This window comes from Sphaerodactylus townsendi, linkage group LG03 (assembly GCF_021028975.2).
Source record: "Sphaerodactylus townsendi isolate TG3544 linkage group LG03, MPM_Stown_v2.3, whole genome shotgun sequence".
NCBI classification, from domain to species: Eukaryota; Metazoa; Chordata; class Lepidosauria; order Squamata; family Sphaerodactylidae; genus Sphaerodactylus; species Sphaerodactylus townsendi.
Window position 1 is genome coordinate 71,175,587 of NC_059427.1, and position 18,865 is coordinate 71,194,451.

General features: G+C 44.4%; 1 protein-coding gene across 1 annotated transcript in view; it reads left to right on the top strand.

The window, feature by feature from the left end:
• The first annotated feature begins 360 nt into the window (after positions 1-360).
• The window catches only part of RHOA (ras homolog family member A), a 31,967-nt gene continuing 13,462 nt past the window's right edge, over positions 361-18,865 (top strand). The window contains exon 1 of the mRNA XM_048489820.1: positions 361-513. The gene's annotated coding sequence lies outside the window, so the exon portion shown is untranslated. The remainder of the gene's footprint in view (positions 514-18,865) is intronic.

The following is an 18,865-nucleotide window of genomic DNA, read 5'->3' on the forward strand; positions in this document are numbered from 1 at the left end:
GAGCACCCAAAGAAAGAAAGAACCTCCAGAGAGGAGGGAGAGTTGTTCCTTGGGGCAGCCCGTGACAGCCGCGTCCGTGTGAACGCAGCCCAGCCCACCTAACACCGTCTTCTCTGGACCACCACCTGAGTATCCACTTCGCCAATACAGAACAAGAGGCACAGTCAAGCAAAAAAACACCCTATCGCGGGGCCTCAAGCACACCCGGATATGCACAACCGTCCCTCGCGCTGCCCCACCCAGGCTCTCCACTGCCGGGGAAAGTTACCGCTCGGTCGTAAATAGATTGCAGGCTTTTATAGCGCCCTTTCCCGGCAGCCTCCGCGCGCCCGGTCGTGGATTGGTTGCCGGGACGCGAGGGCGTGAACGCGCACGTCGCGTTTTGTAGAAGGGCGTGAACGCGCCTCCCCTCCCGCCCCGCCTCAGCGGTTTCCGTTCTTAGCCGCTGTCGGAGTTTGGGCCTGTAGGAAAATAAGGAAGCGGCGCCCGGGAGACGCGCAGGAGCCCTTTCAGGTAGTGGGGGGGAGGCGCGGAGGGGCTCCTCGGGGGCCCTTCCTCTGGTCCAGGTGGGGGGGCGGGAAGGGGGGAAGGGGTGTTGAATCCGGCCCTGCTTGGTGGCCGCTCCCTCTGCGGCCTGCCCCACCCGCCCTTCCAGTGGCCACGGAGGGAGCGGGAATCTCCGCCGCTCTTCCTGAGGGGGCGGTGAGAAGAGGAAGTTTTCTCGAGCGGGGGCTGGGGTGTGGGGGGAAGAGGTGGGAGTCGGGCTTGTTTTAATGCGGCTGCGAGTGGCGGAAGTGGACGGGGGTTTGTTTTGCTGCTTCTCTAACGTGAAGTACCTCGGCTGCCGCCTTCACCCTCTGGGTGGAGTTCAGGAGCTCCTTGTATCTGGGGGAGGAGAGAGAGGACCGAGTCTCCAGATGGGCCTGGGTTTCTAAGGCATCGTCATTCGGGCGAGCAACGAGTGGGGTTTTCCCCTGTTTTTGAGCTTGTTCTTTTTCCCCGTTCCTCCCCCCATTGTTCACGTATCCTATTAAAAAGGACAGGGAAAACTAAGCTCAAAACTTTTTGATTTCACACTTGTGGTGGTCTATCTTTGAGTCTTTCTCTTTTGGGGGATATTTCATACAATTTGACTATAGCCTTTGGGTTTTAATTAAAATGTTATCAAATAATAGTTAGTAATTCCTTGGTAAATTTTTTAACCTACTTCTGATTTAAATTTGATCATCCACATTTTAACTTTCTGTTATACTTTTTGTTTTGTCATTATGGAGACTTGTGTATTTTAAGAATAAATCTGATCTGGAATTAGCATTCCCAAGATAAGTGCTAATGAGGTAGCCCATTGTCATTGAGCTGATAAGTCGGACAAAAATCGTTACTGAAAGGTTACTGCAATGTAGATGACTAAAAAGCTCTCTTTCTCACTGATTATTTTCTCCCTAGTGACTTGAAAGAGGCATTAGTAACATTCATACAATTCTTCATGGTTCTATGTTTTGAGGCACCCTTTTTGTTGAAATATTACTTAGTGGTGGTGATCCACTTTTAAGTAGTTCAGCTTAAGGATATTAAGTGTTTCATGGGCACCATTTGTTTAAATAGCCTTAAAAGGCATACTAGTGTCCCCAGATTGGGGTCACCAGGAATGATCTTGACTGTGAGATCTCCAACTGAAATTTATCAGAAACTCCTAAACCAGGGGTCTGCAACCTGCGACTCTCCAGATGTTCATGGACTACAATTCCCATCAGCCCTTGCCAGCATGGCCAATTGGCCATCATGGCAGGTGCTGATGGGAATTGTAGTCCAGAAACATCTGGAGAGCTGTAGGTTGCAGACCCTTGTACAAACTTCTTTTATGGACTGCTTAAGAAGTGGGGTAACAGAGAGTATTGTAGAAGCCTGAGTTCAAATCCACAACTGCCTAGGAAGCTTACTTGGTTGCCTTAGCCCAGTTACTGAATCCTGGACTAAATATCTAGCCTACTTTACACATTGTTAGGATAAAATTGGAAGACATTGTCATGAAGGAGGAGAGGGATACAAATCTAGTAATAAAATACTCAGTTGTTGACATTTATATAAACATATGTATAAAACACTTAAAATCTGAACAAAGTGACAGATGTTAAGTGTTGTATATGGTGTGTTTGCTAAAAAGAAAAATGAATAAAGCTAATTTGTTTTTAAGGGGGAAAAGACAAGATCTATGCTAAACTGATTCTCTAATATCTCTGCCTAATTTAAAATATGTAGTATCTACAGCAGGTGTCTGTATCATACCTGTAGTAATAGTGTAATAGTGTAAAGTAATATACTTTTGCCCTTGAAATGGGGTTTAGGCCCTAAACCTGTACTGTAGTGTTCATATGAGTGTATAAGGAAACTAAGCCTGAAGTACTGCTAGTGCAAGTGTCACTTCAGGAAGTAACAGGCAAATACTGGTCAACACCCCTGATCCTAGGTAGCTCATTCAGTATACTGTCTGTTGAAATCAACAGACTCTTTCTGATACCCACCTATCAAACACTATTGAAGGACTTCACTGTACTGTTGTTGTGACTGGAATTGCTATGGCAATATTTTGGTGTGTTGTTGCATAGCCTACCTTTCCATCCCAATCACAATTAGAAAGACAGCATTTGTACAATATTCTGTATATAAAATATTGTAAACATAGGAAGGATTGAGAAGCTGCAGTTTAAAATTCATAATCTTAAGTGGCGTTGTCACTATAAACTGTAAATCTTGATAATTTGAACATCCATGATAAGCTATAGAAGTGACTTGGATGCTGTGTGAAATTCATCGCTGAGTGTTTGTCATGTTCAGTGGTATGTGCTGATGTTGAATTAATAAGGCCAACCATAGTTGCCTCTTGCCTAGTAGAAGCCCTTCTCAAGTATTCACATACTCCAGCCAATAACACAACCAGTTCAAATGCTGTTAATAAACCATTGAAAACTCCCTCAACTTCATTTCCAGGCAGTGCCACACTCTTGCATTGAGTACTGTAGACTTATTACTTGCCTTTTCCTGTTTATCTAAAAAGTAGCTAATAAACATATATTATGGCTTTGACCTGAAAAATGTCCATGTAAGCTTCCTTTTCTCCTTCCACTTTGTGTTTAGGTTTTGTTTTGGCCTTTCCTGTGTCCACGTAATGTGCCAACCATACTGTATTAGTGTCCTGGCTGTTCCATTCCAAAGTGTATGGGGGGGGGGGTCCTCCACTGATTTTATCCTTTTTTCTTATCTTCTCCCCTTTTGTTTTGGTGATTTTTAATTCCAAATTATCCTGGCTTTTCAATCAAGAGTGCTAGTTGAGTAAAATATGTCAAATGTAACTTGGAAATACACAGGTAAACTGTCTTTGAGCTAGGGGTGAAAGTAAGCTGGTATGTGCTAGTATGGTATCCTGGAGCTCTTTTCTGCTCAAGAAGTAGCACCAGCAAAAATGTTTACATTACTTTCAGCCCTGCTTCAAAAATTAATTCTTAAATGGCTATTGGTATTTCTTAATGACCAATAGTTAATTACCATTTGATGTTTGTTTTTTATGCCTTGAGATCTGTCTTTGAAACCAGTTGTATTTAGACAGTGCCTTGTTGCAGAAAAAATTTTCATCCCACAGCTGAATGGAGAAAGTTAAAGGCCATTTAAAACAGTTATTAATCTTATTACTGCTATTCTGCAGTAAAGGAAAAGAAAGCTTAGTTGATGGGATGGTATTGAAAATGCAAAATGTGGAAGTAATATAACCTGTGTTTTGCTGTTTCCCAGTTCATTCACTTACTTTTTGGCAGCAGCTGATGCTTCTTGCACAGCTAGGAAAAAGGAGTGGGGAGTGGGAAACTCTTTTGTTGCTTAACAAACTGCTTCTTGATTATGTTCTTTGCAAGTTAGGAACCTTCTTACAGCTTCAGGTAGTCTTCCTCCAATGGAAGAGGCACAGGTTGGAGGAAGGCTTCAAATTTAGAGAGGTGATAGGATCCAGCCCAGCAATTTCTAATATTTATTTTCCTTTAATTTATTTAACATTGTTCCTTTTTCATATTTGATTCCTATTACATGAACAATAAATCATTGTACAACCATTTTGAAAGGGTCACCCTGTTGAGAGTAAATGTACTGCTTTTCATGGGGAAGTGGTACTTTAATCCTCCTTTCTTAAATAGAAAATTTATCAGTAAATTAATATAAATCTTATTGATGGGAGTACTCTGGTAAATTCTCATATCTGTACAGTTGGGTGCAGGAGCTTAACATATGAAAGATCCCTGTTAATTATATTTTCTCAATTTTATTCTAGTTTACATGGTTCTCCCTCATCCTTCAACTTTATCCTCATAGCAGTCTAGTGAAGTAGACCAGAGGTTAGCTAAGTTTGGCAGTCTAGTCAAATAATAAAGGCTTAACAGTTTGCTTTAACAGTTCTGTACTGAATTCAGTAAAATCCAAAAATGAGCATGCTTTACAATATGTAAATTAAGCAAGACTCCACCAATCTTACAAGGGATGAAACCTTCTAATTAACGCAAGATATTCTCTGCCCTTTTTTTCCAACTGGGAAAGTCCTACTCCCCATGCCATACAGTTTTAGAAGTAATGGAAGCCACAAAACACTTTTACTGATTCTGCCTTTTCCAAAATGCTATTGTAATTCAAGAGCAGCTCTCCATGTGAACATTGCTTAGTCTTGTAGCATCCCAAAGAGTGTGAATTCCTACAGTTCATTGGGAAGTTGTTGCCATAGAAAGGTTCTGATAAGACAATCAAGACAATCAAGATCCAGAAGTACTAGCAGAAAGGCAAGGCATTTGTAAGGGTTTACTTAGGGTACATGAGACCTCATTTCCTCTTTCTCGGTTGTATTCTCACATATGATATTATTTTGGTGTTGAAAAAATCTTATCCCTGACAAGCTGGTATATTCTGACATGACTCTAAATGAAATGAAGGAACCCTCTTGACTGGAGTTAATACAAGAGATTACCTGTATTGCTTCCCATGAGGAAACAGTTGGTGACTTACATTCTGTATGTGTACAGATTCAGTCTACTAAACAAGCAGTATCATTTCTAGATACAGGTGATCAGATGTTTCCACTGTTGTTTAAAAATTGCATTGTAGTCATACATTTGGGGCCTGAGTCTTAACTCTTGTACCCATGTACAGTTTCACTTAACCTCCTGCACCATACTGCTGTCTACTACGGAATGGCAAGAGGTATATAATCGGCTCTTCTCCCTTTTCAAAGCTGGTGGTGGTAGGGGCAGGCAGTTAATCAGTGGAATCATGTAGGGACCAAAGGTTATACATTGCACCATACACAGGTGCAATTTATAACTGGATCAAAATGTTAAGACCTGTTTTAATATTATTAAGCAGGGGTTTTTTTTCTGGGCTGACAAAATAAGCATCTTGGTATTCAAACCCTACTGTTAGATTTTAAATTATTTCCCTTAATGTTATAGACATCACTTTGAAAGCATTTAATGCCTGCAGAAAAGTCAATTTCCCAAGGGAGCACTGCAGAAGGAGAGTTGGATGGAGCGAGTCCAGTGTCTTAGATGTGTTCATGTGGTACTTAGATGTGTTCATGTGGTACTTGAACCCTGCCACTGCAGTGATCATGTTCATAACTGTTTCTGAAAGAATTCACAAATAGTGAATTCAGGGTAAAATGTGCATTTTTGTATACTTGCTAATTTTGCATTTGTCTGACTTTAGGCACAGTGTTAGCTTTCTTGGCTTTGAATTTTGTGTGTTGTCACTAAACATAAATGCTCTTTGTCCTACTGTTGCATTCTGAAAGCAAGACCTCATTATTTTTATATAGCCGGTTCACAAAAAGACAGGCACAGTTCTATGTATACTTGGAGGTATGCCCATTTCAGGGAGCTCAGAATGAATTTTTCTTTGTCCCAAGATCTCAGAACTAGCAACTAAGTGCACAGTCAAAAATTGCATGTAGGGTGTCAGACCACTTTTTGGTTTGTTTCCAGTTGTGTTGAATGTGATTGAAATTGTCCTGTTTGATTCTGGTTCAAACCAATAATGTCTTGAAAACATGTGTTTGACAATTCTGAAAGACTTCCATTCTAGTTCACATAGATATAAAAATTCTCATTGTGATTTGTGAACGATACAGGACAAGTTAATCTGTTTATTTTTAAAGTATTTTAAAGCTACTTGCCTCTAGCCTTTTTAAAGCCTGTGGGTAGTTACTGTATTCTGTCTTGCAAGCCTGCTATGACAGAATACAGCCCATCTGTAAGAGAAACTAATACTTGATGTGTGTGTGTGTGTGCTGCACACATGCATGTGGGCACACCTTTCTTTGTGTCAAGAAAAGTGAGATTTTGATTGCTGTAGTATGAGCTCTGCACTCTAGGAGGGCAGGGGTCTGCAACCTGCAGCTCTCCAGATGTTCATGGACTACAATTCTCATCAGCCCCTGCCACCATGGCCAATTGACCATGGTGGCAGGGGCTGATGGGAATTGTAGTCCATGAACATCTGGAGAGCCGCAGGTTGCAGACCCCTGCTCTACGGGAAGTAGACAGTACTGCAAAGGAATACTGTCCTCTCCCATTCCTTCATCAAGCTTATTTATCTTCCGTTTGCTAGGTTGGTTTAAAGTCCTCAGAACACAATGAAAGTTGAGTACAGAAGCATGGATAAACCCCAGATGTGTTTAGGCCTGTTGAGTTTATCATAACATCAGTGTGTGTCAAACTTAACCAGAAACTTGACCCCCACCCCCCCGTTCTCTAAATAATGTTTTGAGTTCATTTCCTAGTCAGATTTAGTTTAGTCTTCTGGATGTGCAACTTCTTTTGCAGGATGGATTTGATTTAGATCACTGATCAGTAAGGTAGTCCCCTGTGCAAGCACCAAGTCATTTCCGGCCCATGGGGCAAAACAATATCCCAGTGTTTACCAAGCGGAGTATTTTATGGGGTGGTTTGCCATTGTCTTTACCCCCAGCAAGCTGGGTACTCATGTAGCAGGCCACCAGGTCTTGTATTTCTTTGTTGCCTATTTGGGGAGGAACTTTATTCCGATAATATTCCCAAAGTGGGGCTCTTTTACAGCCTGCTTCCATTTTAGTTTTTTTCCTTCAGGGAGAGAATAATATAATAAATCTCAGACTATACATACAAAGATCCAAAGACTTGTGAAGTATTCTGTTTGCCCACTCCTCACAAGCCACCTCTGTCCAGCTGACACCAGAGCTCGTCCACAACAGCGACCAGAACTGTCTTGGTCCTGTGACTACAGCGGAAACCAGACTGGAAGGGATCCAACACCTTAGTATCTTCCAGAAACTTCTGGACTTGACTCGCCTCCGCTCTCTCAATTACTTTATCCAGGAACGGAAGGTTCGATTCTGGGTGGTAATTGGCCAGATCCTGAGGATCGAAATTTGGTCTTTTCAGGAGAGGGTGGACCACTGCCTCTTTCAGCTGACCTGGGAAAGCTCCTTGCTTAAGAGAGCTATTGATGATATCCAACAGGTGGCTCCATAGTTCCTCCCTGCAAGCTTTCACTCTGCAAGCTTTCACTAGCCAGGAGGGGTACGGGTCAAAAGGACAAGTGATAGATCTTACAGCTGACAGAAGTCTGTCTACTTCAGAGGGATTTAGCAGGTTGAAATGGTCAAAGCTAGGACCAAAAGATGAGCAAGGGACCTCCAGTTCTCTTATTGTATCAACAGTGGCCAGCAGACCTTAGCAGACAGACAAGATCTTGTCTGCAAAAAAGCCCACAAATGCCTCACAGCTAAAAGCCAATTCATGAGTTTGGGGGCCAATTTTCTCTTCATGCGACTCTCAATGTCCGAATCACCCAGAGGCATAGCTGGGCCAAACTGCGCCCGGTGCACAGTCTGTATTTTCTACCACCACCACCCCCAGTTGCGCCCCCCCTTCCCACTCTTACCTTATTTCCTTTCCTTTTCCTAGAACTTTTTCAGGCTGAAAAAAAGACCTATTTGCAGTTTAGGCTTAAAAACGGCCTGATGGGAACTATACTTCCCAGAAGACCTTGTGAGCCCCAAGGTCTCCTGGGAACTGTAGTTCCTCGTGCCGTTTTTAGCCTGTACTGTGAACAGGCCTTTTTTTCAGCCTGAAAAAGTTCTAGGAAAAGGAAAAGAACTTAGGTAAGTGTGGGAAGGAAGGTGGGGGGAATTGTGTAGGGGGAGGGGCATGGGGTGATTTTCTGTGCACGCCCCCAGGCGTGTGCATGGCGTGTACCCCCATCCCCTTGTAGCTCCGCCACTGGAATCACCTTAAATAATTGTGCTGGGCTTGAGCTAGCAGCCAAGATGGAGGATGCAAAGTACAATCCAGTGGGAGGAGCATCCTGCAAGATATTCTGGAATCCTTCAGGATCCATAAACCTCCGTGGACGGGCCCAAATACACCATCACCTAGACAGGAGGGCATGACAGCATCAATCCGGGCCCTTAGGACATAGTGGCCGGACCAGGGCACTCTGAGAACATTGTAGCGATTAAGGACTGCAAAATGCAAGTCAAGATTTGTTACTAGTAAATCAGGTCAAGCTGAGATTTTGTGCAAATTCCTCTCTGTAAAGCAGTACAAATTAAAGCTGAAAAGAGAGGGTCTTACAGTTCTAAGGACAGAAATACCCTCTGTGCTATTTAGCAAGAGTGGTAGGAGACAAAAAGACACTGCAGATCTTCCTAATGGCTAAATCTTACCTTTGAATAAAATATGTCCCTGAACATACAAAGATAAAAGTGTACACTGTTCACAATGTGGTGCTAGCAAACAGTATCTGCTTCCTTTAAAAACTGCCTTGCTTAATGACATTTTAAAAATTCTAGTGAGCCATTTTTGAGGGAGGCCTTGTGGGTACTCACAGTCTTTGGCATGAAGCAGCCAGGCAGTCTCCCTTCTTGCCTTCATCCTGTTCGTCCTCTGATCGTGAAGATTGCTTTTAGTCAACTTTTCTTACAACCAGTGAGATACCTTCATTAATTTTATTGGTATCTATTTTATTTTTGAAATTTACCAGTAGTCGCTGCATTTCCCACACTAGACTTATACTCGAGTCAATATGTTTCCCAGTTTTTTGTGGTAAAATTAGGTGCCTCGACTTATATTCGGGTCGACTTATACTCGAGTATATAGGGTGTATCAATGAAAGTCCAGATCCCTAACCCTGCATCAAGAAGTGAAAACAATTATTTCATGGGCAGAGAGTCATCTATTGTCAATTGCTGCTGAACATATTCAGGGTTCTCTTAGTATTTAGGCAGAGTGACTGAATAAACACAAGATAGACGAGAACAAGAGAAAGACCTTTCAGCAGATTGTGGACATTTGGACAACCAAAGTGATCCTCTTTACCTCAGCATCCAGTCATCAAGGGCAACGAGGATGATTGAGGGATTGGAGCACCTTCCCTATGAGGAGAAGCTGCAGTGTTTGGGACTCTTTAGTTTGGAGAGGAGACGTCTGAGGGGGGATATGATTGAAGTCTATAAAATTATGCATGGGGTAGAAAATGTTGGCAGAGAGAATTTTTTCTCTCTCGCAATACTAGAACCAGGGGGCATACATTAAAAATGCTGGGGGGAAGAATAAGGACTAATAAAAGGAAACACTTCTTCACGCAACGTGTGATTGGTGTTTGGAATATGCTGCCACAGGAGGTGGTGATGGCCACTAACCTGGACAGCTTTAAAAAGAGCTTGGACAGATTTATGGAGGAGAAGTCGATCTATGGCTACCAATCTTGATCTTCCTTGATCTGAGATTACAAATGCCTTAACAGACCAAGTGCTCAGGAGCAGCAGCAGGCCATTGCTTTCACATCCTGCATGTGAGCTTCTAAAGGCACCTGGTGGACCACTGCGAGTAGCAGAGAGCTGGACTAGATGGACTCTGGTCTGATCCAGCTGGCTTGTTCTTATGTTCTTAAGTACTGCAGTTCTTCTTCAGGTACCACCATTTTCACTCGGAGTAAGTGGATGCACTGACAGCTTAGTGGCCTTTTGTATGCCTTCCTGCCATTACGTGTGATTCCAAAAATATTACAGAAGATATGCCAAAAACACATGGAAGTGATAGTTGTGACTCCAGAGTGGCCTTTCAGACCAAGATTTCCATCTTTAATGGATTAGCTCCACGGTGTATTCCAGGGAGTCCAGACATGCTCCAGCAAAGTCTGTTGTGGCATCCAGATTCAGCATGGCTATGTCTGACCATGTGGCACTTAAAAAGAAATCTGCTCCTTGATGTGAAATATCCATCAGAGGTAGCTAAAAACATTATGGCTTCTAGGGAAACATCCACCAGATCCACATGTACAACAGCATATGGAAAATCTTTGCAAGATGGTGCCAACACAAATACATTAATCAGTTAAGACCATGGTTGTGGCAACTTCTAGACTTTTTACAAAGTGGGGTACAACACTATCTGAAGGTGTTCACCCTGTATTGCCAGGTAGTGGCCATCACAACCATTGTTCCTAGGATTACAGGGGGTTCCCTTAACAATACATCCTCACATCCTCTTAGCCCTATAATAGCAAATTTTTATATGGAACACTTTGAGGAGCAAGCCCTGGAAACAGCACCAAAAAAACCCGCCATGTGGTTTCGTTATGTGAATGACACATTCACCATTTGGAGCCACGGAGAAGAAGAACTCAACAAGTTCCTGGACCATATCAACAAGATTTACCCAAACATCCAATTTACTATGGAAAAAGAAAATGAAGGAAAACTGCCATTTCTAGATGTCCTAGTCAGCCGCAAACCAAACCAACAATTGGGCCACACAGTATACAGAAAACCTACACACACTGATAGATATCTACACAAAAACTCCAATCATCATCCAGGACAAAAAAGGAGCACCATAAAAACTTTGGTAGATCACGCAAACAGAATCTGTGAACCCCACCTCCTTCAAGATGAATTGAACCACCTAAACTGGGCTCTACAGGCTAATGGTTACTCTGCTATAGACATTAAAAGAGCTGCAAGACCAAGAACAAGCCACATGAACAAAGATAATGAGCCATCTAGAGGGAGAGTGTTCTTACCATACATCAAGGGAACCACTGACCGCATAGGAAAACTGATGAAGAAGCATAATGTTCAAATTGGTTATTAGCTGTGAGGCATTCATGAGCTTTTTTGCGGATAAAATCACGTCGCTTCGCCAGGACCTCCCCACCACATTATCTACAGTTAGTGAACTGGAGGCTCCCTTGCCGTCTTCAGGCCCAAGTTTGGCCCAGTTCTCCCTGCTCTCCAAAGCCGCTGTCAACAGGGCCTTGGCTGCTCTTAGACCTACTACCTGTCCTCTGGATCCGTGCCCCTCCTGGCTCATTAAAGCTTGCCAGGCGGAGCTACGACCCCATCTGTTGAACATCATCAATGGCTCCCTTGAGCAAGGAGTCTTTCCGGATGGGTTGAAGGAGGCAGTGGTCCGCCCACTCTTGAAAAGACCATCATTAGATCCTGGCGATCTGGCCAATTACCGCCCCGTTTTGAATCTTTCGTTTCTGGGGAAGGTAATTGAGAGAGTGGTGTTGGAGCAGCTTCAGGGCTTCCTGGATGACGCATCGGCCTTCGACCCCTTCCAGTCCGGCTTCCGTGCTGGGCACGGGACGGAGACTTCTCTTGTCGCCATCACAGATACACTCCGTATGCAGCTTGACCGAGGCGGATCGGCGCTGCTGGTTTTGTTAGATCTTACCGCAGCGTTTGATATGGTCAATCACGACCTTTTGACCCACCGCCTGGCCGTGTCCGGGGCACTGTCCTTCAGTGGATTGCCTCGTTTCTCCGGGCCTGGAGCCAGCAAGTGTGGTGCGGGGATGAAGCCTCTCGGAAGTGCCCGCTTTATTGCGGAGTACCCCAGGGGGCACTACTATCCCCGCTATTATTTACCATCTATATGCGACCACTTGCTCAGCTGGTATGGAGTTTTGGGCTGATCTGTCATCAATATGCCGATGACACTCAGCTCATTCTGTTGATGGAGGGGGGAGCAGTTGCCGCCCCTGCGGCTCTACAGCATTGTTTGGAGGCGGTAGCTGGTTGGTTGCAGCAGAGCAGGCTGAAACTGAATCCATCGAAGACGGAGATCCTATGGCTGGGCCGTGAGGGAGAGGCTCGGGATTTCCAGCCGTTGGTGTGGGAGGGGGCCTCATTGGAGCCGGCCTCCTCCGCTCGCAGTCTGGGGGTTCACCTGGATTCGTCTCTTTCAATGGAGACCCAGGTGGCCCTTACAACCCGGACTGCATTTTTCCATCTTCGTCAGGCCCGGCGGTTGGCCCCCTTCCTCTCCCAAACGGACCTAGCCACCGTGATCCATGCAACGGTCACCTCCAGGCTAGACTATTGTAACTCGCTCTACGCGGGCCTTCCCTTGCGTTTGATTCGGAAACTAAAGCTGGTCCAAAACGCAGCTGCGCGCCTGCTCACAGGAGGCGCCTTTAGAGAGCATAACCAGCCTGTGTTGCACCAGCTGCATTGGCTCCCGTTTGAATTCCGAATCATCTTCAAGGTGTGGATTCTGACCTTTAAGGCATTACGCGGTCTGGGACCCTTGTACCTTCGGGACTGCATCACCCCATATGTCCCTACTCGGCCTCTGCGTTCAGCCTCGTTTCTCCGGGCCCGGCAGAGGCCAATTTGCTGGTGGTCCCCGGGCCCCCAATGATGCGGCTGGCCTCCACACGGGCCAGGACTTTCACAGCGCTGGCCCCGGCCTGGTGGAACACCCTCCCACCAACTGTCCGGGCCCTGCGGGACCTTGGTGAGTTCCGCAGGGCCTGTAAGACTGTGTTGTTCCACCGGGCCTTTGGAGTGTCCAGCCCCTGATATGGTGCCCCCCTCTGCTCCTGCTTTGGCACTGGTACAACAGAGCTCCTCATATTGAGGGGCCTGCCGTCCCCCCCTTCTTGGGGTGGGTTTTTAAATTGAGCCTGGACGCCTCTTGTTTAATTTGCTAATTGTTAGCCACTGTTTTTGTGTATTTAAAGATGTTTTATTGACGGAGCCTATGTTTGTATTGTACCGGATTTGCTCCTGCTTATTGTTTATATATTATGTTGTTCACCGCCCGGAGCCCTTTGGGGATCAGGCGGTATAGAAATTGAATTAATAATAATAATAAAAAAATAATCTACAGACCCACTAAGAAAATTCAAGAAATGCTACGTTCAGCAAACGATAAGAGGGATCCTCTAGCTACTGCAGGAGTCTACCGCATACCATGTAGCTGTGGACAAGTCTACATAGGAACCACCAAACGCAGCGCTCAGACACGAATGGCACTGCAGACTATTTCAGCCAGAAAAATCAGCAATAGCAGAACACATAATAAATCAACCTGGACACCGAATATTATTTAAAAACACAGAAATTCTGGACCACTCTGACAACCACTACATCAGACTACACACAGAAGCCGTTGAAATCCACAAGCACATGGACAATTTCAACAGAAAGGAAGAAACCATGAAAATGAACAGAATTTGGCTGCCAGTGTTGAAAAACACTAGAGTCAAGACAGTGACTAATCAGCTCCACACAGACACAGGATGACTATAGACAATCAAAGGGAACAAAGCCCAGACTACTTCTATTCAGATGCCTCACCTATTGACCTTGCTATCTCCATTGTTACTCACATGCTACACTTCATTGTTACTCACTTGCCAGGCCACTCCTATTCAGATGCCCTCACCTATTGACCTTTACTCCACTTGCTTTCCTTTCCAACTATCAGATCCTCTGAAGATGCCGGCCACAGATGCAGGTGAAACGTCAGGAGAGAATGCTGCTAGAACACAGCCATACATCCCGGAAACCACACAGCACCCCAGTGATTTCGGCCATGAAAGCCTTAGACAATACATCCTCACATAGTTCAGTTCCTCAAAGGGGTAGCAAAGACCAGTCCCCATTGTTTCATTCATGGAAACTATGTGTAGTTCTATCAGCTCTCACCACAGCAATATTCTAGCCTTTAGGGGAGGTTCCTTTTAAATAGATATACATGAAGACGGCAGTGACCTCAACTAGAAGGGTATCGGAAAGAGGTGCCTTATCAGTCACAAAAGGACTGTGTGTTTACCATAAGGATAAGGTGATAATCTGACCAGAGTGCATTTTTATCTCTTAGGTTCATTCCTCTTTCCACAGCAGACAAGAAATTCACCTACTGTCATTCTGCCCACAGTTCAGCCATGCCAAAGAAAAGGTCTGGCACATGTTAGATCCAAGGAGGGCCTTTAAAATATGTATCCCATGCACAAAACCTATCAGGAAAACAGACTTCCTATTTATTTTCCTAGCAGCACCAGATAAGGAACAAAAAATGTCCTGATTGGCTGTCAGTTATAACTTCCGCTAATGTATCTTCTAGGCTTATAAGGCCAGCAATGTTTCAGTACCCCAGACATCACAGTGGACTCAGTCCATAGCACAGCTACCAATTTGTCAGACACTGCAAGATTAATTCAGTCTTATCAGCTGAAGCTGCCTTTGGAAGTAGAGTGCTACAACATGTAGAGGACAAAGATGAGTACCCAGCCAGTTGAGGGACTCTGCTATTGGAAGTTCCAAAGATAAAGATGCCCTCCCTCCGAACAAAAATGGAACACTGAATACTCACCATGAGGGTTCCTTCTGCTCTGAGGTAAGGAGGGCATCTTGCCCACCCAAATAAATAAAGGAACAAGCAACAAGAACAAAGAACAAACACTGTGTCAAGCAGGTTGCCGAGCGGGAAAAATACCAGAGTCCCTTCACTGATCAGTCAACATCTTAGACAACCAAGCATCAAAGGAGGATAGATGATACAACTAACTTTCACCCTAGAACAGTTTCTCTTATTCACTAACACCTTCCTACATTGCAACAGCATTAGCAATTGTTCTTGGTAACATTCTGTGTTTGTTATATTCCTGTTATTGATCTAGCTTGGGAAGTATTAAAACTGAGCTCTAGGGTTTCCTGCACAGGAGACAGGAAATAAACAAGTTAGCCCTGCATTTCTGAGCAGCTGGTAGGAATAACCCAAAAATCAAGATGTTCTCCTTACCTAAGAGCAGAAGGAACTCTCAAGGTGAGCATCCAATGTTCCGATTTATGATCCATTTCCTGACAGTTTTGAGACTTCATTGTCAAATTGTGATTTACTAGATGTAACCTTCAAAATGCTGTTTCTTTGGAATCTAGCTCATGGTCCAGGAGTAATTCCTAAGTACATTCAGCCCTGCTGGGTCAGACCAGTGGTCCATCTAGAGGACAATTGCAGGGCATAGAGGCCAGTGCTTTCCCTTGTACTACCTCCTGGGTCTGGTATTCAAAGGTTTACTGCCTCTGAATGTGGAAGTTCCTTTTAGTCACCTTGGCTACTAAGCACTAATTACCCTGAAAGAGGAGGGCGAGGTGGATAAATTATGTTGGCTAGTAAATAGGAAGGGGAGAGGCTATGGGGGTTTCGTTAAAGAGGAAATAAAGGGTGAAGGGAAATGTGATGCTCTCCCAATTGAATATTATAATATTGGCAGTTTTATTCTCAGTCTCTTTTCTAAGGATCCCAAGTATGGAATTTGCATTAGCCAATGCTGCCACACACTGAGTCAGTCTTTGCTCTAAGCTATCCACTGTGATCTCAGCTTCAGAACCCATCAACACACTAAAAGTTGGGATTCCTTGTGAACACTTTAACTATTCTCCCCCCTCCCCCAGTTTTTTCTGTTCCTAAGAGCACTTTCTTTGGTATACTGCTACAGCCACCTATGCATTCCCAACTACTCCACAGTTTCTTTTGGAGGAGGAGGAGTAGTGCCTGAGCATCAAACACATAAATTGCTTTTCCCTCATATGCCACAACATATGAGATTTATTTCTATTTGAAATATTTGTCTGCCTCCTTTTTATCCAAATATGGTTCCCAAGATAGCAAACATTAAAACTTTTCAGCTTTTAACAAAAACCCCTAAAATAAAGTATCTGTATTGTAATTGTAAAAACCAGGAAAGAGGGCAGTCAGTTATTGGCTTTGCCCTATCATTATCAATTAATATGTAGTAGCTTATTGAAATCTAGAATGTTGCAGTAATGTATTGCAGTGTATTGCAGTGGAATACTTGAATTTCTGAGATGCTTCAATCTAATTCCTCTTAGTTATCTCAATGAAGCTATAATAATGAACAGTTCTGTTCTTTCAGTCATTTTTACTTGAATTTTTGAGTAAACATGTTCCAGAGACATTTTTTGATTTGCTCAGAAGATTTTCTGCAAATAAGGCTTTTAATGTAAGCAGTCTCTTTCCCAGCTACCATCTCCGTATTGCAGGAAAAAAACAGTTGCCATTACAGCCTTTGTGATCTCTAAAATCCAGGTCAGGATTTATAAGAAGTATTCTTTCCTCTTGTCAGAGTGAAGCAATTCATGCTAAAATTGAAATTGCCTTAATTATCAGAACAAAAAAAAATGCAATTTACAGCAGTAATTACATAGCCCCATTAGCTGATATAACACTGGTCATTATCCAAACAACCATGCAATCGATTCTGCTTGCTCAGTAGGTTTGCCAAAACAGCAGCCCCCTGTGCTGAGCAAATGCCCCTAAGAATCTTCTAAGCCATTTGTGAAGGAGCGTAGGAGGCCATTAAGAGGGATCAGCTTCCAATGATCATGAACAAGTCCTTGGTTATGCCTCAAGTTGGTCTGTGGATGCTAGCTTATGTATATTTGTGGTATTAAGGGCGGAACCTTGAGTACAACATCTAAAGGGTGCACATAAATCATTATTTCTCTGCCAGAATAACCCCCTTAGCCTCAGTGAAATAGATTTGTGGATACAAGCTTAAACTGATTTTCTTTTTCAGTTTAGGTGGTCATGCAAGATAGCCTGTTCCAAGGTTGAAATATTGACTGAGTGAACAATTGCAGGTTAACTAAAACATGGCAAGCTTTAATGTAAGGTTTTGTTGAAGTCTCCTAATTTTCGTAAAATGTTGATACAAGATTACTCAATGCACCAAAACCAGAAATTGTGTGGCTTGGCGAAATTATCTAAAAACTGATATTTGATGCTTTTATGTAGAATTGCATTAGGTTAATTCTAAACTTGGACATTTTGGTGCAGGGCTTAAACAGATGGAACGATCTGTAGACCTTTTGTCATTGTGTATGTTGTAGTTGAAAAGCTGACATAAGTTGCCAAAGTAACACATACAAGGCAAGTTTTGTTCTGTTTTAAGTCTTTAATTTAGACTGCTAACGTAGCATTTGGCAGCTGGCAACAGCTTACCTCATACACTTAATTTAAGCGCAAGAAGCAACTTTTAACTCACAGACAACAGGGATTTTTTAATACATCATTTAGTGAACAACAGAGAAGAGATTTTGCAAAGCTAGCAGTGCATGCATGTATTATTTTTATTGATTTATGATTAGGATACTTGGCCTTTTATTGCATATAAAACTTGGTAGGAGAAGAAGAACCTCTTCACAAATAACCCAAGGAAGATTAGGAAAATAAAATGGAACAAAGGCCGTTTCCTAGTCAAGCCAAGACGGCGGCGGAATCTACAGGTCGTGCGCGACAGCCGACATTCGAAGACAGCTGGGACCGCCTGCATGGAGCCCGGTCCTGAGAGCAGTTAGGCAGCCCGAGCGCCCAGCTGAGGCGCCAGGCAGCCCAGCCTACTCAAGCTGTCCATGGCCTCATTTTATGCGTCGCCGAGGAGCCCGGGGATACTTCAGGCCCTGGCGCGCCTGCTTCCAGGGCCATGGTCATCCCAGGCTCGCGACGCACCGGAGGTCTCGGGACCCGAAGGTGAGTGCCAGGTGGGGAGGGCCGGCATGAAGCCGCTGCGTTAAGCTCGGCCGGTAGCGAAGCATGTCGGCTTCAAAAGCAGCCAGTTTGGGGAAACGCCACCAGTCGGGCCGGAGCGGTGGGCGAGACGCCGCCGCGCTGCAGCCGCGCCTTCGGTAGACGGCTGCCTGGAGACGGTGTTTTTACCGCCTCCAGGTCGCCATGACTGCCCGCAGAAACGCCTAAAGGCGTTTCCTTGCGGCGGCAGTGGCATTCTTGGCGCCCGACCTGAAAACGCTAGGACCGTCTGCATGGGTGATCCTTGAAAGCTAACTGGGCAGCCCGGTAGCATGACGCCAGCCCAACTTGACTGTATCCCTGGCCTCCCGGCGTCGCGAGCCTGGGGACCGCCTATTTCTGGCGCCTGCTTCCAGGGCCAGAGTGTCAGAGCACCGACGGCAACCGAGGAAAAAAGGTGAAGTGCCAGGTGGGGGGAGGCATGAAGCGTACGTTAGGCGGCTTCATGCGGCGATTTCAAAAAGAGGCGGCTGGGAGGCGCTCTGGGGAAAACGCCAGCCTTCGAACGACCCGGCAGCCGGTCGCGAGAAATGCCCGGTAGCGGCTGCGTTGCAGCTTCTGCCCCGATGCGAAGAATAAAGCTGACCTGGAGGCGGTGTTTTTACGTCTCCAGGCATACATAGTGCTACGATGCAAGCCTTGGCCTAAGAGGAAGTACTTGCATGCATTAATTCTTCCCAAATGTACACCTTCATAGATTGTATTTTCCTTCTTATGCATTCACCATGGATTCTCATAGAACAGGGGTCTGCAACCTGTGGCTCTCCAGATGTTCATGGACTACAATTGGCCATGCTGACAGGGGCTGATGGTAATTGTAGTCCATGAACATCTGGAGAGCCACAGGTTGCAGACCCCTGTCATAGAAACCTTTTATACCATAGCAAGAAACAACTGAAATATGTAACAACCTTTTATGTAACAATCCTTCATCTTATGTAACAATCTTA